At 48.1% G+C, this 26,847-nt stretch overlaps 1 protein-coding gene and 1 long non-coding RNA gene across 5 annotated transcripts in view; one reads left to right on the top strand and one right to left on the bottom strand.

Moving 5' to 3' along the window:
* dcx (doublecortin) overlaps positions 1-26,847 on the top strand; it is a 149,172-nt gene that overhangs the window by 71,985 nt on the left and 50,340 nt on the right. The gene's annotated exons all lie outside the window — the stretch shown is intronic.
* On the bottom strand, positions 255-24,853 carry LOC116979223. The gene is made up of 3 exons (XR_004413650.1): positions 24,809-24,853; positions 18,562-18,568; positions 255-376 (listed from the first exon to the last, which is right to left on the bottom strand). It is a non-coding gene; the product is annotated as an uncharacterized LOC116979223 (long non-coding RNA).

Raw genomic sequence — 26,847 nt, forward strand, 5'->3', positions numbered from 1 at the left:
TCACCCTCCTAACCCCATTCTCCTGCCTTCTCCCCATAACCTCTGACACCCAAACTAATCAAGAGTCTATCTATCTCTGCCTTAAATATATCCACTGACCTGGCCTCCACAGCCTTCTGTGGCAAAGAGTTCCACAGATTCACCACCCTCTGAACAAAGAAATTCCTCCTCATCTCCTTCCTAAAAGAACGTCCTTTAATTCTGAGGCTATGACCTCTAGTCCTAGACTCTCCCACTTGTGAAAACGCCCTCTCCACATCCACTCTGTCCAAGCCTTTCACTATTCTGTATGTTTCGATGAGGTCCCCCCCTCATTCTTGTAAACTCCAGCGAGTATAGGCCCAGTGCCGTCAAACCCTCATCATAGGTTCACCAACTTTGCTGAACATGATGCCGCGATGAACTATCCTCTGCCTGCATGCAATCCATATCCCTCCATTCCCTGCATACCCACGTGCCTATCTGCCACCCCTGGCTGCTCCGTTCATGCACCCACCAGCTTCAGTGGGGAAAAATCTTGTCCTGCACATCTCCTTGAAACTACCCCTCTCACCTTCAAGCCACGCTCTGCAGTCTTTGACATTTCCACCCTGGGGGGAAAAGGCTCTGACTGTCGACCACATCTATGCCTCTCAGAATTTGCATACTTTCCTCAGATCTCTCCTTGACCTCTGACATTCCAGGGAAAACTTTAGTCTGAGGGTGGTGAATCTGTGGAATTCTTTGGAGGCCAAGTCGGAGGATATCTTTAAGGCGGAGATAGATAGATTCTTGATTAGTACGGGTGTCAGAGGTTATGGGGAGAAGGCAGGAGAATGGGGTTAGGAGGGAGAGATAGATCAGCCGTGATTGAATGGCGGAGTAGACTTGACTGGCCGAATGGCCTAATTCTGCTCCTATCATTTATGACTTTATGGCCCAATGCACTACCTCCTTAGAGCTAATGCCCTCTGATCCAGGCATCATTCTGGTAAACCTGAGGAGGAATTTCTTTATCCAGAGGGTTGAAGTCATTGCCAAAGATGGAGATGGAGGAAAGTCATTGGTTATTTTTAAGGTGTATATTGATACGTTCTTGATTAGTCCACGTGATTAGTGCTGGATAACAGCGGGGAAGAAACTGCCCCTGAATCTGGAGGTGTGCGTTTTCACACTTCTGTACCTCTTGCCTGATGGGAGAGGGGAGAAGAGGGAGTGACCGGGTTGAGACTGGTCCTTGATGATGCTGCTGGCCTTGCCGAGGCAGCGTGAGGTGTAGATGGAGTCAATGGAATGGAGTCATTAGTATGGGTGTGAAAGGTTATGGGTAGAAGGCAGAATGGGGTTGAGAGGGAACATTAGATCAGCCTTGATTGAATGGTGGAGTAGACTTGATGGGCTGAATGGCCTGATTCTGCCCCAATGTTTGATCTGATGATCCCTCTTCTCCACCCTCTCCAAAGCCTCCACCACATCCTTCCTGTAAAGGGGCGATCAGAACCTCACATCATCAAGGTGATTTCATCAATAATACCTTTACAGACATTTAGTTATAGTTTAGTTTAGAGATACAGCGTAGAAACAGGCCCTTCGGCCCACTGACAAACAAACACTCGTACACTAGTTCTATCCTGCACCCCAGGGACAATTTACTGCTGCCAATCAACCTACACACCTCCACGTCTTTGGAATGTGGGAGGGAACCGGACCACCCGGAGAAAACACACGCAGGTCACGGGGAGAACTCCGTGCAAACTCCGTACAGACAGCACCCGTAGTCAGGATTGAACCCCCGGGTCTCTGGCGCTGTGAGGTTGCAACTCTACCGCTGAGCCACCGTGCCACCACTCTGGAGAACATGGCGAGGTGACATTTTGGGTCGGGACCCTTCTCCAATGGAGAGTCCCAATACATAGAAACATAGAAAATAGGTGCAGGAGTAGGCTATTCGGCCCTTCGAGCCAGCACCGCCATTCAATATGATCATGGCTGATCACCCAACTCAGTATCCCGTACCTGCCTTCTCTCCATACCCCCTGATCCCTTTAGCCACAAGGGCCACATCTAACTCCCTCTTAAATATAGCCAATGAACTGGCCTCAACTACCTTCTGTGGCAGAGGATTCCAGAGATTCACCACTCTCTGCGTGAAAAATGTTTTTCTCATCTCGGTCCTAAAGGATTTCCCCTTATCCTTAAGCTGTGACCCCTTGCCCTGGACTTCCCCAACATCGGGAACAAACTTCCTGCACATTACTTCAGTCTCTGGACAACAAACCGGGTTGGAAAATAGATCTGGATGAAATGGTTTCTTAAGCCTAAAATTTTATGTTGATCGTCAATTTATGTTCAGCAGAAGAGCTTGGAATTGACGTCAAATGAGGGAAATTCTATCCGTTTGATTTATAAGAAGCAAGTACGAGGGAAATTGAAAGATGCTGTTGTGACGCGGTACTTAGAGATTTTTCTTGTGATAGCTGGGCAGATGAATAAACAGTGGGAATCTTTACCTTTGATGTACAAATGTAAAGAGTGGAGATCAGACACGTGCAGTTTATAAACCAGGCAAGCACATGAAACCATAAAAGCACCTGAAACGTTAATGCCCCTGTCCCACTTAGGAAACCTGAATGGAGACCTCTGGAGACTTTGCGCCCCACCCAAGGTTTCCGTGCGGTTCCCGGAGGTTGCAGGTGGTTGCCGGAAGTTGCAGGTAGTGGAAGCAGGTAGGGAGACTGACAAAAACCTCCGGGAACCGCACGGAAACCGCACGGAAACCTTGGGTGAGGCGCAAAGTCTCCAGAGGTTTCCGTTCAGGTTTCCTAAGTGGGACAGGGGCATTACTCTGTTTCTCTCTCCACTGAGCGGCTCGGTGGCACAGTTGGTAGAGTTGCTGCCTCCTGGCACCCAGGATTGATCCTGACCTCAGGTGCTGTCTATGTGGAGTTTGTACGTTCTCCCTGTGGCCGCGTGGGTTTCCTCCGGGTGCCCTGGTTTCCTCCCACAATCCAAAGCGTGCGGGTTTGAAGGCTATATTGTCCCTAGTGTTTAGTTTAGTTTAGAGATACAGCGTGGAAACATGCCCAACGGACCACCGAGTCCGCGCCGACCAGCGATCCCCGTACATTAACTGTATCCTGCACACAATGGGAACAATTTACAGTTACACCAAGCCCATTAACCTACAAACCTGAATGTCTTTGGAGTGGGGGAGGAAACCGAAGATCTCGGTGAAAACCCTCGCGGTCACGGGGAGAACTCCATGCAAACTCCGTACAGACAGCACCTGGGACTCCGCCGCTGCTAGCACTGTAAGGCAGAAACTCTACCGCTGCGCCACCATGACCATCCACAAATGTGCAGGATAAAACAAGTGTACAAGTGATCGCTGGTCGCTGTGGATGCATTGGGCTGATGGGCTTGCTTCCACCCTGTATCTCTAAGCAACCACTATGAATCGTACAATACGTACAATACCTAGATGAACGCCACTATTGACCAAATTTGGAAATGCTGATACGCCCTCAAAGGAACAATAATTTTTTTATAAATAGAATTCCGTAGGAAATGCACTTTGGAATTTTCTGTGCGATTGGGGAACACATTCCCAAGTTTGGCTTTCTGGACCTGGGGAAAGTACGAAAATATTTTGGACCCTGAATTAGACATGACTTCAACTGAATGTCTGACACATGCTCCATTTTATTGAACCATAAAAGGAAACAAAATGATTTTGTCGGAATTCTTTTAGAAAAATGCTTTTTGCTGAATCTTCACCGTCTATGATGAGTTTTCTTTCGAGAGTTTGTGAACATGGGGTGCAAGGTGGTATTTGCATTAACAGGCAATGGTATCTGTTCAGTGAGGTCGCTGCCCTGCACTGGAGTCATAGAGTGATACAGTGTGGAAACAGGCCCAACTTGCCCACAACGGCCATCATGTCCCAGCTACACTAGTCCCACTTGCCTGCTCTTGGTCCATATCCCTCCAAACCTGTCCTATCCATGTACCTGTCCAACTGTTTTTTAAACGTTGGGACAGTCCCAGCCTCAACTACCTACTCTGGCAGCTTGTTCCATACACCCACAACCCTCTGTTTGAAAAAGTTACCCCTCACATTTCTATTAAATCTTTTCCCCTTCACCTTAAGCCTATGTCCTTCAAACGTTATTCACAATATTCCCCTTATCATGTATCTGTACACCGTGGGTGGCTCGATTGTAATCACGTATTGTCTTTCCACTGACTTAGTTTTGACTTAGTTCCATTTATTGTCCGAGGTGCAGTGAAAAGCTTTTGTTTTGTGCTAACCAGCCAGCAGAAAGATGAAACGTGGTTACAATTGAGCCATTTACAGTGTACAGATACGTGATAAGGGGATAACGTTTAGTGCAAGTCACTTCTTCAGGCCCGAAACGTCTCGATCCAAAATGTCGCCCATTCCTTCCCTCCAGAGATGCTGCCTCACCCGCCGAGTTACTCCAGCATTTTGTGTCTACCTTCGATTTTAAACCAGCACCTGCAGTTCTTTCTCACCCGTCGTCGGGATCGCCCCCGGGTCTCTGGCGCTGCAAGCGCTATAAGGCAGCGACTCTACCGCTGCGCCACCGTGCCGCCCTAATTGTTGTTGTGTTAGGTGCTCTGGGCCAATTGATCTTTGCACCACTGGCACAGATGGTTAATTTATCAGATCTCCAGGTGCTTATTCTTCTGTGACACAAATTATTGCTGCAACTAACAACATGTTCCAAAGCACTTTGTCACTAAGGCAACCAGAGTTTTAATAATAGAAGTTTTCTTACAACATCTCAGCAAATGGTTGGCTATTCCCAAGAGAGAGCAAATTAAGTGCCTAAAATTGAATTGGTTATGATCTTATAAAGTTACAATGCATTAACAAATGATGCTGGCTTCACACATATAAATATGTCCAACGGGATTACAATAGTCGTGCCTTCTTATTATTTTTATGTAATTATTTATATAGGGCGGCACGGTGGCGCAGCGGTAGAGTTGTTGCCTTACAGCGCTTGCAGCGCCAGAGACCCGGGTTCAATCCTGGCTACGGGTGCTGTCTGTAGCAAGGTTAATTGGCGTGGTACAAGTGTAAATTGTTCCTAGTGTGTGTAGGATAATGTTAGTGTGCGGGGATCACTGGTCAGTGTGGACTCGGTGGGCTGAAGGGCCTGTTTCCACGCTGTATCTCTAAACTAAACAAAACTATTTGAAGCATTACCTTTAGGGTTGAGTTTATTATTGTGATGCGGAGCTCCAGCTGGCGGTGTCCAGAGCCTTGGATCCCTTGTTGGGGACCCCGGAGGAGAAGAGCTCCGTTATCAGCCCCATAATGTGTCTCAGGTTGTCCCAGTGCAAGCCGACCAAATGTATGTCATCAAAAGGAACGGCAGATGCTGGTTTATACCAAAGATAGACACAAAATGCTGTAGTAACTTGGGGAGCATCTCTGGAGAACATGGATAGGTGACGTTACAGGTCTGGTCTGAAGGAGGGTCCTGACCCGAAATGACACTGTGATAGGAGCAGAATTAGGCCATTCGGCCCATCAAGTCTACTCCGCCATTCAATCATGGCTGATCGATCTCTCCCTCCGAACCCCATTCTCCTGCCTTCTCCCCGTAACCCCTGACACCCGTACTAATCTAGAATCCATCTATCTCTACCTTAAAAATATCCACTGACTTGGCCTCCACAGCCCTCTGTGGCAATTAGTTCCACAGATTCACCACCTTCTGTTCTCCAGAGAAGCTGCCTGACTCGCTGAGTTATTCAGCATTTTGTGTCTATCCCAACCAAGGGAATTGGATTTACAGGGACATTCATTTTCTTTATGTTTTGTTTATCCCTGAGCTGCTTTTCATCAGCTACAAGAGGATTAATAGTCTCTCCACTTCAATAAATATCTCTGATATTATTGATTGGATTTAGTGATCCAATTTTTTAATGTCAGTAGTTTCAACAATGTCCCTCTCTGCGTTTGGTATGTGCAACAAACTTCCAGAGGAGGTAGTTGAGGCATGTAGAATAACAATGGCGGCAGGGTGGCGCAGCAGTAGAGCTACTGCCTTACAACGCCAGAGACCCGGGTTCGATCCTGACTACGGATGCTGCCGATAAGACAGAATTCCTCCTCATAGGCTCCAAAGCCACACTCAGCAAATTCAATAACCCCACTCTCACCATCGACGGCACCACTGTCCCCCCATCTCCCCAGGCCCGCAACCTTGGCGTGATCTTTGATTCCACCCTCTCGCTTGAGCCTCACATCCGCCATGTCATTAAAACCTCCTTCTTTCATCTCCGCAACATCGCCAAACTCAGACCCTCTCTCACACCGCCTGCTGCTGAAAGACTCATCCATGCCTTCATCTCCTCCCGACTGGACTATTGCAACTCACTTCTCCTTGGCATCAGCTCCACCTACATAAACCGACTCCAACTATTCCAGAACGCAGCCGCCCGACTCATCACCCACACCAAATCCTGGCATCACATCACTCCAGTCCTCAAAAAACTTCACTGGCTTCCCATCTCCCACCGGATCACCTACAAAATCCTGGTCCTCACCTACAAAGCCTTCCACCATCTGGCCCCCCCATATCTCACTGACCTCTTCTCCCCCTACCAACCCTCAAGGTCCCTCAGATCCACATCAGCCAGTCTCCTCTCCATCCACAAGTCCAACCTCCGCAGTTTTGGGGACAGAGCCTTCTCCAGGGCAGCTCCCAGGCTCTGGAACTCCCTCCCCCAACTGATCCGCAATTCCGTGTCCCTCACCATCTTCCAGTCCCGCCTCAAGACCCATCTCTTCACCTCTGCCTATCCTTAGCCCCACGTCCCCGTCCCTTTTCATCTGTGCATTAATTGCCTCATACTGTGTTTTGTATTGAATTCTGTCTTTACTTTGTGTTCTAGTCATGTCTCTCCTATTTATTTCATTCCCCTTACATGTTTTTCCTCTACATGCTCAATTTTTGTAAGGTGTCCTTGAGACTCTTGAAATGCGCCCATAAATAAAATTTATTATTATTATTATTATTTGTACGTTCTCCCCGTGACCCGGGTGGGTTTTCTCTGAGATCTTTGGTTTCCTCCCACACTCCAGAGACGTACAGGTCATTGGTGTAGGTCAATTGGCTTGGTATCAATGTAAATTGTCCCTAGTGTGTGTAGGATAGTGTTACTGTGCAGGGATCGCTGGTCGCTGTGGGCTCGGAGGGCCGAAGGGCCTGTTTCCGCGCTGTATCTCCATACTAAAGTAAACTAAACTAAACTAAAACCGAACAACATTTAAGAGACATTTGGACAGAACATGCGTAGAAAAGATTTAGAGAGATGTGGACCAAATGTGGATGAATGGGATTAGCTTAGATGGGGCATCTTGGTGGCCATGGCCATGTGAGGCCAAAGGGCCTGCTTCTGTACCGCATGGCTCGATGACCCCATGAATTTCTGAGCCTAACCCTAAAGAGCCCGTCCCACTTACGCGACCTTTTCGGCGACTGCCGCCACCCGTCATAGGTTGCCGAAAATTTTTCACATGTTGAAAATTCAGCGGCGACCAGAAAGACGCTATGACTCTCTGGGTGACTAAAAGACTTCTCACGACCATACAGGCAAACCCTGGTGATCTCTCACGATCACACAGGCGACCCCCTGGTGACATGCCCCCTGTTGTCACCCCACTACACCCGTGACATGTCGCCAGGGGTCGCCTGTATGGTCGTGAGAGGTCTCCTAGTCACCCACAGAGTCGTAGCGTTTTTCTCGTCACCCCTGAATTTTCAACATTTCAAAAATGTCGCGTAAGTGGGACAGGCCCTTAACTCCTACGATCCAAACAATATGTTTAGTTCAGAGATACAGCATGGAAACCAGCCCTTTGGCCCACCGGGTCCACGCCAACAACCATCGATCATCTGATCACACTAGTCCTCTGTTATCCCGCCCTTTCATCCACTCCCTGCAAACTGCCCACCATGAGGGCGGCACGGTGGCGCAGCGGTAGAGTTGCTGCCTTGCAGCGCCAGAGACCCGGATTCGATCCTGACTATGGGTGAGCGGAAGCAGGCCCTTCGGCCCACCGAGTCCGCACCGACCAGCGATCCCCGCACATTGACACCATCCTACACACACTAGGGACAATTGTGTAAGGCTGCAACTCTACCGCTGCTGTAGATAACAGTGGTGAAAATGACAAAATGTGTGATTAATTAGGTGCCGTAATCAGCTTTAAACTGTGTAATAGTTTAAAGTAAATCCTCTTAATGTTGCATTTCTTACAAAGCAAATTAGATTGCAGTTACAACATGGGCAGGGAGGGTAGTATCACGCTCCCGCCAAAGGCAAGTTCCCGGTGATATAAATAACATTGATTTCTCATATTACTTGGAATGGAGAAGTACCCTAAAAAAAATGTTGTTGGAAACAGCAAAGGTAATAAATCAGCTCAGGTCATTCCTGAGATGCTGGCCCTACAGTTTCATCTGGTGGGGTGTAAGAGTAACACAATATGATGTGTTCACGTGCAGGCTGGAATGACGTGGACACCAGCTGGTTCAATTTCAGCCAAGAGCAAATTGTAACCAGGTTTAATGTAACTGGTTTAATGGTGAGTCTAGGACCAGAGGTCACGGCCTCAGAATTAAAGGACGTTCCTTTAGGAAGGAGATGAGGAGGAATTTCTCTGGTCAGAGGGTGGCGAATCTGTGGAGTTCATTGCCACAGAAGGCCGTGGAGGCCAAATCAATGGATATTTTTAAGGGAGAAATAGATAGATTCTTGATTAGTACGAGTGTCAGGGGTTATGGGGAGAAGGCAGGAGAATGAGGTTCGGAGGTGGAGAGAGAGAGATCAGCCATGATTGAATGGCGGCGTAGACTTTCTGCGCCAAATTCTGCTCCTGTCGCTTATGAATTTATGAACTTATGAATGAACAGAATTGAGTATCAGAAACAAGCCATTGAGTTAGCTGGATTGTGAGCCATACAAATTTGTATTTGAGTTTAGTTTATTGTCACGTGTACCGAGGTACTGTGAAATGCTCTTGTTGTGCGCTAACCAGTCGCGGAAAGACAATACATGATTACAATCGAGCCACTTACAGTGTATAGATACAGGATACAGGTAATAATGTGAATAACGTTTAATGCAAGAAAAAGTCCAGTAAAGTCGGATCAAAATAGTCCGAGGGTCTCCAATGAGGTAGACAGTAGCTCAGGACTGTTCTCTAGTTGGTCATAGGATGGTTGAGTTGCCTGATAACAGCTGGGAAGAATCTGGAGGTGTGCGTTTTCACACTTCTATACCCTTTGCCCGATGGGGGAGGGGAAACGTGGGATTGGCCGGGGTATTGCAGTTACTCCAGCACTTTGCGTCCTTTTTTCCCCAAACCAGCACCTGCAGTTCTTTGTATCTCAATAATTCAAGAAGTTTAGCTGTGCAAACAGCCGAGAGATTTTTGGTTTAATGTTTAATTGTCCTCAGGGTTTTGTGAAAGGCATAAACTCTTTCATTCACATATTAGGGCGGCACGGTGGCGCAGCGGTAGAGTTGCTGTCTTACAGCGCCAGAGACCCAGGCTCCATCCTGTCTGTACGGAGTTTGTACGTTCTCCCCGTGACCTGCGTGAGTTTTCTCTGAGATCTTCGATTTTCTCCCACGTTCCAAAGACGTACAGTTTATTGGCTCGGTATCAATGTAACTTGTCGGGGTACAGATTGGGGATGATCAGCCATGATCACATTGAATGGTAGTGCTGGCTCGAAGGGCCGAATGGCCTCCTCCTGCACCTATTGTCTATCTATCTATTCTCCTCAGTGTGCGTAGGATAATGATAATGTGCGGGGATCGCTGGTCGGCGCGGACTTGGTTGGCCGAAGAGCCTGTTTCCGCGCTGTATCTCTAAACTAAGCTAGGCGTGTGCAAGATGCTACTTGTGAATTAGTTTCTCTACACCTTTGTGGCAACGTGTAATACAGCCCGCTGTCTAAACAATGACTTACAACCGTTGCCTGGGAAACCGTGTTGGATATTTAACGATCTGCCATGCCTAGCCTTTTTATTACATTCTGTATCCATCCAAAGGTGTTGCTTGCTGGAGATGATTGAAAATATGCTGCTTCAAATCAAACTCCAGCTTGTTATAAAAAATAATGTGAGAAAGCTTCCTTCCTTCTGCTTCATCACAGACTGTGCAGTGGTAATATTTAACTGCAAAGCAAGACCTGGATCTAATTTATGCTTCTATTCCTAATGTTTCTCTCTCCGCTCCTTGCAAACAAAGGCAGCTACTGAGCTCAACATGGCAGTGTGCTCAACATGGCAGTGTGGTGATGCCAACATTACAATGAAAGATCCCAAACCTAAGGGAAAATCACTTAACTCCACGAAAGACCAAATCAATATCAGGAATGGAAATTAATAATCAGTAAACAAAACCCAGGAAAAGACTGAGTTCAAATTCAAATTTATTTGTTACCTCATGAAATTTGCTGATAATATTAATATAAACGACTGGGTTCGAAATAAGGGAAATTAATAAGAATATTTATAGACAATAGACAATAGGTGCAGGAGTAGGCCATTCGGCCCTTCGAGCCAGCACCGCCATTCAATGTGATCATGGCTGATCATCCCCAATCAGTACCCCGTTCCTGCCTTCTCCCCATATCCCCTGACTCCGCTTTCTTTAAGAGCCCTATCTAGCTCTCTCTTGAAAGCATCCAGAGAACCGGCCTCCATTGCCCTCTGAGGCAGAGAATTCCACAGGCTCACAACTCTCTGTTCTACTTTATTTAACTACTCTGATCTACTTTAGGACGGCATGGTGGCATAGCTACTGCCTTACAGCGGCCGAGACCCGGGTTTGATCCTGACTATGGGTGCTGTCTATACGGAGTTTGCACGTTCTCCCCGTGACTGTGTGGGTTTTTTTCCAAGATGTTCGGTTTCCCCCCACACTACAAAGACATACAGGATTGTAGTTTCATTGGCTTGGTATGAATGTAATGTTGCCCCTAGTGTGTGTGTGTAGGATAGTGTTAATGTGCGGGGATCGCTGGTCGGTGCGGACTCGGTGGGCCTGTTCCTGCGCTGTATCTCTAAACTAAGTTAAAACTAAACTTCAAGGGTCTCGACCCAACACGTAACCCATTCCTTCTCTCCAGAGATGCTGCCTGTCCCGCTGAGTTACTCCAGCATTTTGTGTCTACCTTAAAACTAAACTTCTCCAGCAGTGCGTTCCAGGCACCCACCACTGTGTGTAAAAACTAAATCTACTTCTTGGTGTACCTTTGCGATGAAGGTTATCCCGATCCTTTGCGTGTAGTGAAATAATGTTCACGGTCTATCCACAAAATCAATCCAGGTGCAAACGGACTTCCATAAAGCCAGCGGGGTGTCAGGAAAGGGAAGAAGAGAATTGCCAAAGAAAGAAAAAAGTTTGGAGTAGCATGTATGCATAATGTTGGCACGTAACAATTATTGGGAATGATGGTTGGGTTTGAGCGATGAGGACAAGGAAGTGGAATTACTTCCAGATGCATGGAGCTGATTCAAGTTTTGGCTGTTCTCCTTACTATAACTAGATTATTACATAGTGGGCTTGATCACTTTCGTGCCTCTTCCACAGCTGCTAGTTGCTAACGTTTGCAAAAATAATTGGTTTCCTTCTTGCTGTCAGCCGAGGCATTTTCTCAATTGAAAGCAGAAGACTCCTTATAGGGCAGCACGGTGGTGCAGCGGTAGAGTTGCTGCCTTACAGCACCAGAGACCCGGGTTCGATCCTGACTGCTGGTTCTCTCTGTACAGAGTTTGTACGTTCTCCCCGTGACCTGCGTGGATTTTCTCCGAGATCTTTGGTTTCCTCCCACACTCCAAAGACGTACGGGCTTGTAGGTTAATTGGCTTCGGTAAAAAAAAATGTGAATTGTCCCTAGTGTGTGTAGGATAGTGTTAGTGTGCGGGGATCGCTGGTTGACGTGGACTGAAGGACCTGTTTCCACGCTGTAGATCTAATTTGGTTTAATTTCGAGATATAGCATGAAAACAGGCCATTTGGCCCACTAAGTCCGCGCCAACCAGCGATCCCCGTACGTTCACACTAGGGACAAATTACGATTTTTTACAGCAGCCAATTAACCTACAAACCTGTAAGCCTTTGGAGATTGGGAGGAAACCGGAGCACCTGGAGAAAACCCACGCAGGTCACGGGGAGAACGTTCAAACTCCGTGCAGACAGCATCAGTAGTCAGGATCGAACCCGGGTCTCTGGCGCTGTGAGGCAGGAACTCTACCGCTGCGCCACCGTGCCACCCTTATCTCTAAACTAAACCGTAGCTACAAACTGAACTAACGGAGTCAGGGATAGCTGAGTGTTCACTACAGATACGTTGACCCTGCTGGATAACGCAAGGCCAGCACATCCCTGCCACTTTGTGGCGCTCCAGGGAAGATTTGTTGGACTGCCAGAAGAGTAATTACCAATGCCACAAGACTGCGTACAAACTGTTGGCTGCTTCCAATGCGACCACATCTCCAGGTCCGCTGCATGTCCTGTTGGCACGGCGACTGGAACATGGTCTTGTCTCATCGCCAAACCTACAAATGTAATTGGAAACATTTCCTAGCAGTTAATGCTGCATGTATGGGATAACGGAGTAATCCAAGCTGGAGTAATATTGCCAATAATTTCGACATCCCGTCGCTTTCCGGCAAACACCGCTGAAGGAGGAGGTGATGGAGGCAGAGACGAAAGTGGCAGTGAGGAGGCTTTTGGATGGGCGCACGGCTACGGAGGGATACGGAACATGTGCAGGCAGATTGGAGTTGCTCTTGCCATCATGTTCGGCACTGACAGTGTGGGCCGAAGGGCCTGTTCCGAATAGTCAAAGGCCTGGATGTGGAGAGGGTGTTTCCACTAGTTGGAGGGAGTTTAAGACCAGAGGCCACAGCCTCAGAATAAATGGACATACCTTAAGGAAGGAGATTAGGAGGAATTTATTTAGTCAGAGGGTGGCGAATCTGCGGAATTCTTTGCCACAGACGGTTTTGGGGGCCAAGTCAATGGCTATTTTTAAGGCAGAGATTGATAGATTCTTGATTAGTACGGTTGTCAGGGGTTAGGGGGAGAAGCCAGAAGAATGGGGTTGGGAGGGAGAGGTAGATCAGCCTTGATTGAATGTTGGAGTAGATTCAATGGGCCGAATGGCCTAATTCTGCTCCTATAACTAATGAACTTGTGAACTTAAATTCCTGTGCTGTACTGTTCTATGTTCTATAGAGGAAGGAGTGTAGGTGGGAGGGGAGGGGGAGGGGACAATCAGTCTGAAGAAGAGTCCAGAGCCTAAAGGGCCTGTCCCACTTGGCCGTCATTTACACGACAGGCCGGTAGTGACTGACGGGCGACGGTCGCGTGCGTCATCGTGCGTCCGCACAGCCGTCTGGAGCGTGCGACGTCATTTGAAGATAGACACAAAATGCTGGAGTAACTCAGCGGGACCGGCAGCATCTCTGGAGAGAAGGAATGGATGATGTTTCGGGTCGAGACTCTTCTTCAGTCTGAATAAGAATGAAGAATGAAGAATTTCTCCTGATATTCAATTTTATCGACAGCAATATAATCAGGAAGGAAAATGGTCATGTCAATCTGAAGAAGGGTCTCGACCCGAAATGTCGCCCATTCCTCCTCTCCACAGATACTGCCGGTCCCGCTGAGTTACACCAGCATTTTGTGTCTATCTTCGGAGTAAACCAGCATCTGCAGCTCCTTTCAGTACAATGCTATTCAGTATGTTTAGTTTAGCTTAGCGATACAGCGTGGAATCAGGCTCTTCGGCCCACCGAGTCCACGTCAACCAGCGATCCCCGCACACTAACACTATCCCACACACACACACACACACACACACACTAGGGACAATTTACAATTTTACCTAAGCCGATTAGCGTACAAACCTGTACGTCTTTGGAGTGTGGGAGGAAATTGGAGCACCCGGAGAAAACCCACGCAAGTCACGGGGAGAACATACAAACTCCGTACCTACAGCACCCGTAGTCAGGATCGAACCTGGATCTCTGGCACTGTGAGGCAGCAACTCTACTGCTGCGCCACAGTGTCACCCATCAGTACTTTCTGACCTTCCTTGGCAAACCAGGGTCCGTACACAAAGAGAATCCCTCTCCTGACCGATCGTTGCATTGAAAATATAGCAAAGGGCTGCCTGTACTTTACTAACTGGCTGTGGTGACTGATTTGTCAACAGTATGTGGGAAGAGTCTATCTGTTCTCGTGCTAAATGCTGAGGCGTGCTACAGATCTGGCCAGCTCAGTTTAGTTTATTGTCACGTGTACCGAGGTACAGTGAAGAGCTTTTGTTGCATGCTAACCAGTCAGCGGAAAGACAACACATGATTATAATTAATCAATTTACAGTGTACAGATACATGATAAGGGAATAACGTTTAGCACAAGATAAAGCCGATCAAAGATAGTCCGAGGGTCACCAATGAGGTAGATAGTAGTTCAGGACTGCTGTGTTCAAGAAGGAACTGCAGATGCTGGAAGATCGAAGGTACACAAAAATGCTGGAGAAACTCAGCAGGTGCAGCAGCATCTATGGAGCGAAGGAAATAGGCGACGTTTCGGGCCGAAACCCTTCTTCAGGACTGCTGTCTGGTTGTGGTTGGATGATTCAGTTGCCTGATAACAGCTGGGAAGAAACTGTCCCTGAATCTGGAGGTGTGCGTTTTCACACTTCTGTGCCTCTTGCCTGATGGGGGAGGGGAGGAGAGGGAGTGGCCGGGGTGCGACTATTCCTAGATGATGCTGCTGGCCTTGCCGAGGCAGCGTGAGGTGTAAATGGAAGGGAGGTCGGTTTGTGTGACTGTCTGGGCCGCGTCCACAAATCGCAGCGATTTCTTGCGGTCTTGGATGGAGCTGTTCCCAAACCAAGCTGTGATGATCTCTGACAAAGGCTCCCGGCCTTTGTTGCCTTGCGGCAGCTGCCGCTGTGGAGAGGGGTTGCCGGAGTTGGCGGTGGGGGGCAGGGACATTCTGAAGCACGTTGTTCTGTGTGTGTGGGTGGGGGTGGGGGGGGGAGCTCATTGGAGTTATTAGCAGCTGCTCCTGAAGCATTTGCCGCTGTCTAATGTGCGCAGAGACTGCATACACACCAGCACTGCCACACACTATCATCCCTCTCCCCACTGTACCGTCAGCACTATGCTAATCTCCATTCCAGCGTTCACTGTGGACACCATCTTAATCCTCAGCTCCCTCCCCCTTAGAAATGAATCCCTGCACTAACCCTTGCAGCTGACTGCAAATTGGAGGAACAGCACCTCATATTTCGCTTGGGCAGCTTACAATTATGAATTTTGATTTCTCTAACTTCAAGTAACCCTTCTCTCTCTCTCACTCTCTCCGTCCCTCCCCACCCTAGTTCTCCGCCTAGTTTCACTGTCCTCCTGATTAATTTTACTGATTGTATGCCTTGTTGTCACCTTCCCCTCAAGCTCTACGTTTTCATTGAGCAGCTTCCCCTTTGATGGCTCCTTTTCACACCTTATCCCTCCATATCTCTATGTCTCCCTCTCCCCGGTCTGAAGAAGGGTCTCGACCCGAAACATCACCCGTCCCTTCTCTCCAGAGACGCTGCCTGTCCCCGCTGAGTTACTCCAGCATTTTGTGTCTATCTTTGGTGTAAGCCAGCACCTGCAGTTCCTTCCTGTTGCAAGAAAACGGATTACAGGTTCATGAAAAATAAATAATCAATATTCAATGTTGATAAATGAACACACTGATCAATAAACCTGTGTCTTGCCTTGAGTGTTTACTTCTATCCAGAACTGTGGTAGCTACTTTTGTGAATGAATAAGCCTGCTCCGTCTTGCTGCAATATAAACTTCAAAGCGGTTTCATTCAGGAAGACAGATATTCAATTATGAAATTCACATCACGTTCTCACTGCAGATCTTTTGAATAAAAGATTTAAACCATTTATTTTTGCTGCAATCAATAATTTTCATTTGCCAGGAAATAAATTGGACTGATGCTGATGAGGATTATTTGAGAAATTATGCTAAGTAAGGGCATTGAAGTAAAAAAATATATATTTCTGTTGGGGTGACTGGTCATATTTTAATATAATATTTTATTTGCACTACATTTCCCATGCTACATTTGAATCTACCTTGTTCTCTGAACTCTTAAAGGCCTGCCTCATTTACGCGTCATACGTAAAATAGGTCGATGCGACGTCACGTGCAAATCACTCGTCATCATGCCGTCTGGTGCGCGTGACGTCATTAGAATACCCAGCGCCGTGCGTCACCATGCGACACACGTGAGACGTCGGGACGCCAATGCGTCAGCGTGCATACCCAATGCGTCATCGTGCGTACACGATACGTCACGCAGGTGCAGTACGAAATCCTGGAGCGCCGTGCGATACCACGCGCAACTCCACATTCCACGCCTCTCCACGCGCCTGTCCCGCGCTACCCGTGCATCAGAACGCGACGACCACATTTTTGGAGGTTGCATAAATGGCGCGCGAATGACGGCCAAGTGAGACAGGCCCTTGAACCTCAAGAATCTCGACTTGAGGTGTAAACTTGTTTTAGAAGGAGCTACAGATGCTGGTTTACATCGAAGATAGGTGCAACATGCTGCAGTAACTCAAGGGTAATTTCTAGGGCGCAGCGGTAGAGTTGCTACCTCACAGTGTCAGAGACCCGGATTTGTTGCTGGCTCTGTTCTGTTCAGGCCTCTTCTCACCTCTCGTTCCCCCCCCTCCCACATCTATCTTTCAGTCTGAATAAGGGTTCCGACCCGAGACGTCCAACATTTTGTATCCATCTACTTCGTAAGATTGTTTTTCCATGGCTCCGACATGATTCCCAACATGCCTAATTTCTGCTTACAAGGAAGACACAAGAAACTGTAGATGCTGGAATCTTTCGTAGAGCACTGGATGGCACGGAGGCACAGCAGGTAGAGCTGCTGCCTCATGGAGCCAGACCCAGGTTCGATCCTGACTAGGGTTGCCAACTTTCTCACGGTCAAAATAAGGGACAGATTCCCGACGGCAATTCATTTTTACTGACTCGGCCGTGGCTGGGTGAATGATGAGTTGCTGGACTGCACACAAAGCCCAGCTGGCGGGCCAGCCGAGGAGTTTTGGCCCGGGCCAAAGTCCGGCTCCCCATCCAACTCATGATGATCGGCCATGAGAAGGACCGAAGGTCGGACAGCTGGCCGGGCTGCACTGCTGCTGCTGCTGCACTCCATGGGCTGCACTACGTCGGGACGAGTGAGGCGGGGCCGGACACGGCGCTCCGACCCAACAGTCCCCTCGACCCGAGTAGTAGCGGTCAAATACGGGACAAGGGCGGTCCCGTATGGGACAAACCAATTTAGCCCAATATACGGGATGTCCCGGCTAATACGGGAAAGTTGGCAACCCTAATCCTGACCTCGGTTGCTGAATGGGTTGGTATGGACGTATTGGGCCGAAGGGCCTGTCTCCATGCATTGTCCCTAAATTCTAAATGAGGCATTGTGGAATGGAGTTTACTACAGACGGAATGTATAGGAAGGAACTGCAGATGCTGGTTTAAACCGGAGGTAGACATAAAATGCTGAAGTCTTCTTCTAGCATATGGCGTGCACAGCCTTAAGTAAGATAACTTGGTCTGTTTGATCTGCTGTTTGTGCACGACAGGTTGATTGCATTCGTCGAAACAGGGTGGACCACGTGAAGGTTGCAATCTCTCGCCCCAATGCTTGCGTAACTCAGCGGGACAGGCAGCATCTCCGGAGGGAAGGAATGGGTGACGTTTCGGGTCGAGATCTTTCTTCAGACTCAGTCCCATTAACTCCTCGCCTTAAACCTATGTCCTCAGGTTCCCCATTCCCCTAATCTGGGCAAGAGACGACCCAAAACGTCCACCCATTCCTTCTCTCCAGAGATGCTGCCTGTCCCACTGAGTTGCTCCAGCATTTTGTGTCTGTCTTACGACACACAGAGATTGATGTGGCATCGTGCCTCACGACTGCCGATTTCTCCACTAATTGGAAGATTTTCCCCTCAGATCTTCAACAGGATAAAGCTGCTCCTCTTCGTAATCTTCGATTGGCTGAAGGGGATTAAATGATGAAGTAAATTGAGGGGCAGATGGTGCATGGTTTTCATGCTGTATTAGGCACTGCATCGAGAGATTCAGGGCTGAGGTCTGGTGGGCTTGCCATCTCTAAATAGCTCTGCAACGTCCGTCTGGGTGTTGTGGTCGCTACCTACACCTACATAGAAACATAGAAAATAGGTGCAGGAGGAGGCCATTCGGCCCTTCGAGCCAGCACCGCCATTCATTGTGATCATGGCTGATCGTCCCCAATCAATAACCCGTGCCTGCCTTCTCCCCATGTCCCTTGATTCCACTAGCCCCTAGAGTTCTATCTAACTCTCTCTTAAATCCATCCAGTGATTTGGCCTCCACTGCCCTCTGTGGCAGGGAATTCCACAAATTCACAACTCTCTGGGTGAAAAAAAATTTTCTCACCTCAGTCCTACATGGCCTCCCCTTTATTCTAAGACTGTGGCCCCTGGTTCCAGCATCACCACATCACCCCGATCCTGGCCTCTCTCCACTGGCTCCCTGTGCGGTTCCGTATACATTTCAAGACCCTCCTCTATGTCTACAAAGCCCTCAATGGGCTTGCCCCCTCCTACATTAAAAGTCTTCTCACCCACCACTCCACCCCCAGGTCCCTCAGATCGGCCGACTTGGGGTTGCTGAATATCCCGCGGTCTAGGCATAAGCTTAGGGGCGACCGACCGCGCCTTTGCGGTTGCAGCTCCTAGACTGTGGAACAGCATCCCCCTTCCCATCAGAACTGCCCCCTCCATCGACTACTTTAAGTCAAGACTAAAAACGTATCTATACTCCCAAGCCTTTCCTGACGTCTACTGAGTGAGGGCTATATGTATATATGCATGTAGTTTGTTTGTTTATACCATTCTTATAACAAATGTAAAGCACTTTGGCCAACGAGAGTTGTTTTTTAAATGTGCTATAGAAATCAATGTGACTTGACTTGATTTGGTTCTGGACTCACCCAACATTGGGAACATTTTTCCTGCATCTAGCCTGCCCAGTCCTTTTATCCAGTCACCGCTGAAGAATGCTTCACCAACTTATCTGTCCCAAACCAGTCTAGGCAGCAGTTTCCATCTACACCTCACGCTGCCTCAGCAAGGCCAGCTGCATAATCAAGGACCAGTCGCACCCTGGCCATTCCCTCTTCTCCCCTCTCCCATCGGGCAAAAGGTATAGAAGTGTGAAAATGCACACCTCCACATTCAGCGACAGTTTCTTCCCGGCTGTTATCAGGCAACCGAACCGTCCTATGAACCAACTAGAGAGCGGTCCTGACTGACCTTTCGCTGACTGGTTAACACACAACAAAAGCTTTTCACTGTAACTCGGTACACGTGACAATAATAAACTAGACTAAACCACCCAGGCCCTTCGGCCCTCCGTGCCCATGCTGAACAATGATCACGAGGACACTAGTATAGGGTAGCACGGTGGCACAGCTGGTAGAGTTGCTGCCTTATTGCGCCAGAGACCCTAGTACAACCCTGACTGCGGCTGCTGTCTGTGTAGAGTTTCCATGTTCTCCCTGTGACCGCGTGGGTTTTCTCCGGGTGCTCTAGTTTCCTCCTACGTTCAAAAGACGTGTGTGTTTGTAGGTTAATTGGCTTCTGTAAATTGCCCCTAGTGTGTAGAATAGAATTTGTATATTAGTGATCAATGGCCGATGTGGACTTGGTGTGCCAAAGGCCTGCTATAAACTATAAACTAAACTACAGCTCAGGATCAGGCCAACAAATTCCATGATGTACATGAAGTCAAGATAAACTGATCTTCACTGCCTGCACATGATCCGTATCCCACCATTCCCTGCATGTCCATGTACCTATTCAAAAGCCTCTTAAAAGCCACCTTCGTATCTGCCTCCACCACCTCCCCTGGCAGTGTGTTCCAGGCACCCACCACCCTCAGTGGCAAAAACAAAACCTGCCCCGCACGTCACCTTTAAACTTTGCCCCTCTTCCAAATCAGTGGGGTTGACCTAACCACGGTTTGGTAAATTATAGGTTTTGCTGTTCCAAGACAGCAGTTTTATAAAGCTTTTCTTCTGTGTGCGTTCATCTCTGAATGAAAACAACTTTGAGAAATGCTCAGACACCAAAATGCTGGAGTAACACAGCGGGACACGCAGCATCTCTGGAGAGAAGGAATAGGTGGCGTTTCGGGTCGAGGCTGAGAGTCAGGGGAAAGGGAAACGAGAGATACACACGGTGATGTAGAGAGATATAGAAAAAAAATGAATGAACGGAATGCAAAATAGTCATGATGATAAAGGAAACAAGCCATTGTTAGCAGTGGGCTGGGTGAAAATGAGTTACAGACAATGAGACTCAACAAGATGACTTTGAAGCGAGAATAAGGACTTGGGTTGGGGACAGAGAAATGCTTGTTCTGATTACAGTTGTGTGAGTGTGTGTGCGTGTGTGCGTGTGTGTGCGTGTGTGCGCACAATGTTATATCATTGAACATTACTCCAGAAGAAGGAAGGGATTCACCCCTGACTGTACGGTGCTGACATCAACGTTTCCTACGTACCACTCTCTGACTAGAAAATTATTGCACGGGGAATTGAGGACCAGAGGTTTAAGGTGAAGGGGAAAAGATTTAATAGGAATCTGAGGGGTAACTTTTTCGCACAAAGGGTGTTGGGTGCATGGACTGAATTGCCAGATGAGGTAGTTGAGGCTGGGACTATCCCAATGTTTAAGAAACAGTTAGACAGGTACATGGATTGGACAGGTTTGGGGGTATATGGGCCAAACGCAGGCAGGTAGCTGGGACATGTTTGTCGGTGTGGGCGTTGGGCCGAAGGGCCTGTTTCCGCACTGTATCACTCTATGACTCCATGAGTACAGCACAGGGCAGCACAGTAGCGCGGCAGTAGAGTTGTTGCCTTATTGCGCCAGAGTCCCAGGTTCGATCCTGACTACTGGTGCTGTCTGTACGCAGTTTGTGCGTTCTCCCCGTGACCACGTGCATTTTCTCCAGGATCTCTGGTTTCCTCCCACGCTCCAAAAATGTACAAGTTTATAGGCTAATTGTCTTGGTAAAATTATAAATTGTCCCTAGCATGTAGGGTAGTGTTAGTGCGCGGGGATCGCTGGTCGGCGTGGACTCAGTGGACCGATGGGCCTGTTTCAGCGCTGGATCTCTAAACTAAACTAAAAAGGATGGGTGGACGTTTTGGGTCGGGACAAGTCGCTCCCGAAATGTCACCGGCTGCCCGACCCGCTGAGTTACTCCAGCACTTCCCTGAAGATAGCTTGTCGATCTTTGAACGATGGTATCACCCCAAAGTCACTGTGTTAAGTCGAGCGGAAGGTTTTCTGAGGACAACGTTGCAGGAGGTAGTTTGTTGCTTTTCATAGTACAGCTATTAGCAGGACAGATGAGGTAGTCTGTATTTACAAACATTTGCATGTGCAAATTTGTGTGTTGGAATTCACGGTTCAGAAATAGAATAAATGAAGACTAATGAAGAGATATGATTTATGACTGTGGCAAATGTGTTTTCAAGGTTTGTGAATTAATTTTTAATAATGCATTGGTTTTACATGGTCGGCCAACATCTAATGCTCATCACTAATTTAGCTTGAACTGAGGACTCGTGAAGTGTCTTCAGGGGGAATTTAAAATCTAACCACATTGATGTGCCTTGAGTAAAATGCACAGGATAAAGGCATCAGATTTCATCCCCTGAAGGTTTGAGTGAAGCAGATGGGTTTTTGCAGCAAGCTGGTGGCTTGTGACATTACTAACAACCATTTATTATGTAGAGCAAAACACAAAGTGCTGGAGGAACTCAGCGGGTCAGGCAGCTTCTTTAGTTTAGTTTAGAGATACAGCGCGGAAACAGGCGTTTCGGCCCACCGACGACCGACGATCCCCGCACATTAACACTATCTTACACATACTAGGGACAATTTACACTTATGCCAAAACAATTAACCCTCAAACCCGTACGTGTGGGAGGTAACCAAAGATCTCGGAGAAAACCCTCGCAGGCCGCGGGGAGGAACGTACGAACTCCGTGCAGACAGCACCCATAGTCAGGATCACAGCCGGGTCTCTGGCGCTGTGAGGCAGCAACTCTACCGCTGCGTTACAATACACAGATGATGTATCGGGTCGGGACCCTTCTTCACACCTGAACGAGTCCCAACCCAAATCTTCGTCTGTCCTTTTCCTCCACACACGCTGACCGACTCATTGAGATCCTCTCGCACTTTAGTTTAGATTAGTTTATTGCCACGTGTATCGAGGCAGTGAAAAGCTTTTTTGTTGCGTGCTAACCAGTCAGCGGAAAGACTATACATAATTACAAACAAGCCACCGACAGTGTACAGGTACAGGATAAAGGGAATAACGTTTAGTGCAAGATAAAGTCCAGTAGATTCGGATTGAAGATAGTCCGAGGGTCTCCAATGAGGTAGCTGGTAGCTCAGGACCGTTCTCTAGCTGTTGATGGTTCAATTACCTGATAACAGCTGGGAAGAAACATTTTGTTTTGTCCAAGACTCCAGCACATGCAGCTTCTAATGTCTCCATTTAATATTTAGATTCTAGATTGCTAACTTGAATTTTAAATTCCATACATATCACTGTGGGCCTTAAATTTGCTTTCTGAGATGGTCAGTACAGGTCATTGGACAACCAATCCGATATTTAACTTGCAAGACTCGAAGAATTAAAATGGAGATGCAGAAAGAGGAGATTTGAGGGCCTGTCCCACTTAGGTGATTTTTTAGGCAACTACAGGGGACTAGTTTGTCACCGCATGTTCGCCGGTTGTCGCCGGGAGTCGTCTCTTCAGTCGCGCAAAAAGTCGTAGCGCCTTTCCGGTCGCCGCTAAATTTTCAACATTTTTTGGCGATAGTGGGTTTGACGCCAATGAGCGTAGCTTGACTTCTCCTGACGTAGGTGTTGTCGTAGGTTGTCGCCTGTTTTTCGGCGACCTGCCACGACCATGACAGTCGCCGGCACTCGCCTAAAAAATCGCCAAGTGGGACAGGCCCATTAGTCTTAGTTCTAGATACACAGCGTGGAAGCAGGCCCTTCAGCCCACAGAATCAGGACTGACCTGCGATCACCCGGACAGTAGTTCTATCTTACTCACTAGGGACACTTTACAGAAGTCATTTAATCTACAAATCTGCTCATTTGTTGAGATGTGCACAATCTGAGAAAACCCACACGGTCACAGGGAGAGTTTACAACCTCCATGCAGACAGCACCCGTGGTCAGGATGGAACCCGGGTCTCTGATGGTGTGAGGCAGCCACTCTACCGATGTGCCACCGTGCCGCCCCTGTTGTATTATCTCTTTCAGACTGGAGGTTAGGAATCCAAAGATAGACGCAAAACGCTGGAGTAACTCAGCGGGACAGGCTGCATCAATGGAGGGAAGGAATGGGTGACGTTTCGGGTCGAAACCCTTCAGTCTGAAAGAAGGCCTCGACCCGAAACGTCACCCATTCCTTCTCTCCAGGGATGCTGCCTGTCCCGCTGAGTTACTCCAGCATTTTGTGTCTATCTTCGGTTTAAATCAGCACATGCAGTTTCTTCCTACACCAATGCCCATCGCTGCGAGCAACTACGAAAGAGCACAAAAAGTCAGGCTTTTGCTGAGATGCCAAGATCATTTTGTATTTTAATAAGCGAACATTTGCCTAAATGCCAAAATCACGACCTTGTTTTGTAGCTTGTGTTTGGAAAGCTTGAATTCATTTATCTAATCATCGCTGCTGCCAGGTTTTAGTCTGCCGTGCAGTGGGACACGAGATCCTGTTTCATTGGAATGGCTTTGATCAAATGCGCTTGCACTAATGTGCAAAATAATAATGAGATCATGAGATGCTGCGCAAGTTGACTGAGGGTTGGTCTGTCTGTCTCCAACCTCTGGCGGCTCTGGGAATGGGACAGTTTAAGAGTTTTTCTTTCGAGTGGGACCACCTGAAGCATGAAAATATGTGACACTTCACATTCATAAGTTCATAAAGTCATCGGTGATACGAGCAGAATTAGGCCATTCAGCCCATTAAGTCAGTCTGAAGAAGGGTCCGAACCCGAAACTTCGCCTATCCATGTTCTCCAGAGATGCTGCCTGACCCGCCCAGTTACTCCAGCACTCCAGCGCATTTAAATTAATAATTCCACAGCCAGGGTTGAAAGGAGCTTGGTGTTGAATGGCAAGATGTTCATGTGATAGGAGCACAATTAGGCCATTCGGCCCATCAAGTCTACTCTGCCATTCAATCATGGCTGATCCATCTCTTCCTCCTAACCCCATTCTCCTGCCTTCTCCCCATGACCTCTGAGACCTGTACTAATGAGTAATCTATCTATCTCTGCCGTAAAAATATCCACTGACTTGGCCTCCACAGCTGTCAGTGGCAATGAATTCCACAGATTCACCATCCTCTGACAGAAGAAAATTCTCCTCATCTCCTTTCTAAAGGAACGCCCTTTAATTCTGAGGCTATGACCTCTGGTGCTGGACTCTCCCACTAGTGGAAACATCCTCTCCACATCCACTCGATCCAAGCCTTTCACTATTCGGTAAGTTTCAATGAGGGTTCCTCTCATCCTTCTAAACTCCAGCGAGTACAGGCCCGGTGCCATCAAACGCTCATCATAGGTTAACCCGAATGTACTTGGGATCATTCTTGTAAACCCCCTCTGGACTGTCTCCAGGACCAGCACATTCACAAGGTGTACTGTCACAGTATGGGTCTATTTATATCCATTTAATTAAAAAAAAGTGTTTGTTACTTGGTTTGATTAAACTTTATAAAGTAATGGAGTTTATACAGTATTGCACTTTATAAAGTTTTGCACTTCATAAAAGAGTAAAGCCACTACAGATGGTAATCTGGTGAAACAGCATGTGATTTGTGATAGTTGACAATGAATAGTTAGAGTTTGTCAACTGTTAATTGTCACAGTCACATCACAATTAAATGTGGAAATCAAAAAATAATCTGCAGATGCTAGAAATGAGCGGCATGGTGTTGCAGCGGTAGTCGGAGACCCGGGTTCGATCCTGACTACGGGAGCTGTCTGTACGGGGTTTGTATGTTCTCTCCGTGACCTGCGTGGTTTTTCTCTGAGATCTTTGGTTTCCTCCCACGCTCCAAAGACGTGCAGGTTTGGAGGTTAATTGGCTTGGTGTAAATGTAAATTGTCACTTGTGGGTGCAGGATTGTGTTAATGTGCGGGGATCGCTGGTCGGCATTGACTCGCTGGGCCGAAGGGCCTGTTTTCGCACTGTATCTCTAAATTAAACTAAACTAAATCTAATTAAGAATGAAAAGTGCCAGAAATACTCAGCAAGTCAGTCTGCATCTGTGCAAGGAGATAAGGATTGACATTTCAGGTCAAAGATTCATCACCAATAAGTTCATAAGTGATAGGGGATTGTCACCTTGTCGTGGTGGAGAAGCTTGTGTGGACCTGAGATCCTGAGAGCGATGCCGTCTGGAGCTATGCTCCTGGTAGGGCCACCCATGGCGGTAAGGTCGAGGGGGAGGTCTCTGACAAAGAGCAATCCAACCAAGACCTCAACGGTGGAACAGGCGGAGGATGATGGCTGACCTTAGTGGAGCGTCACAACGGCTGGGAAGGCGGATGAAGGCTGCAGCAGAAAAGGGTCTCCGGTCGTCTTGGACTCCATGCCACTGGATCCTGACCCAGATCTGTCAAGGACCGTGGGGTGGCTGTCTGTGCACCAGTCTCCCCACGTTAAACAAAGTCACGCACAGGCGTCCTCCATGTGGGGAATAGCACCCTGGAGACACCCATTGTCAGCCACGGCCGAAGAAATAGGGGTAGAATTAGGCCATTCGGCCCATTGAGTCCACGCTGCCATTCAATCATGGCTGATCTATCTTTCCCTCTCAACTCCATTCTCCTGCCTTCTGGCATCTATAAGACTTTAGAGATACAGCGCAGAAACAGGTCCTTCGGCCCGCTGAGTCCGTGCCGCACAGCGATCACCCCTTACTCAGTTTAAGAATAAGGGGTAAGCCATTTAGCACGGAGATGAGGAAACACTTTTTCTCACAGAGAGTTGTGAGTCTGTGGAATTCTCTGCCTCAGAGGGCGGTGGAGGCCGGTTCTCTGGATGCTTTCAAGAGAGAGCTAGATAGGGCTCTTAAAGATAGCGGAGTCAGGGGATATGGGGAGAAGGCAGGAACGGGGTACTGATTGGGGACGATCAGCCATGATCACATTGAATGGCGGTGCTGGCTCGAAGGGCCAAATGGCCTACTCCTGCACCTATTGTCTATTGTCTATAGTGCTGGAGTAACTCAGCGGGTCAGGCAGCATCTCCGGAGAGAAAGGACGGGTGACGGTTCAGTGACTCTCCCAGCAACTCCCCCCCCCCCCCCCACCTCCCCCTCCACTCACAGCCAGCCTGAAGAATGATATGTAATGGAATACTTTACTGTTACTTGTGACAATGTGTGCAAACAGCGGGCACCTACGGCGTTGACTAAGTTACAACCCCCCCCCCCCCGCTCCTCCTTAGTTCTCCCCCCACCACCACCCCTCCCCCGCAACGGTAACCCCCACTCCGGGTCCTTCATTGTTCTTCCCCTCCCCCTCCCTCGCGGCGGTCCCACACCCACACGCTCTCATCAACCGCCGACCGTGGGCAAGAAGGGTCCCGACGAGAAACAACCCTGACCTT

This window comes from Amblyraja radiata, chromosome 12 (assembly GCF_010909765.2).
Source record: "Amblyraja radiata isolate CabotCenter1 chromosome 12, sAmbRad1.1.pri, whole genome shotgun sequence".
In the NCBI taxonomy this organism is placed as follows: domain Eukaryota; kingdom Metazoa; phylum Chordata; class Chondrichthyes; order Rajiformes; family Rajidae; genus Amblyraja; species Amblyraja radiata.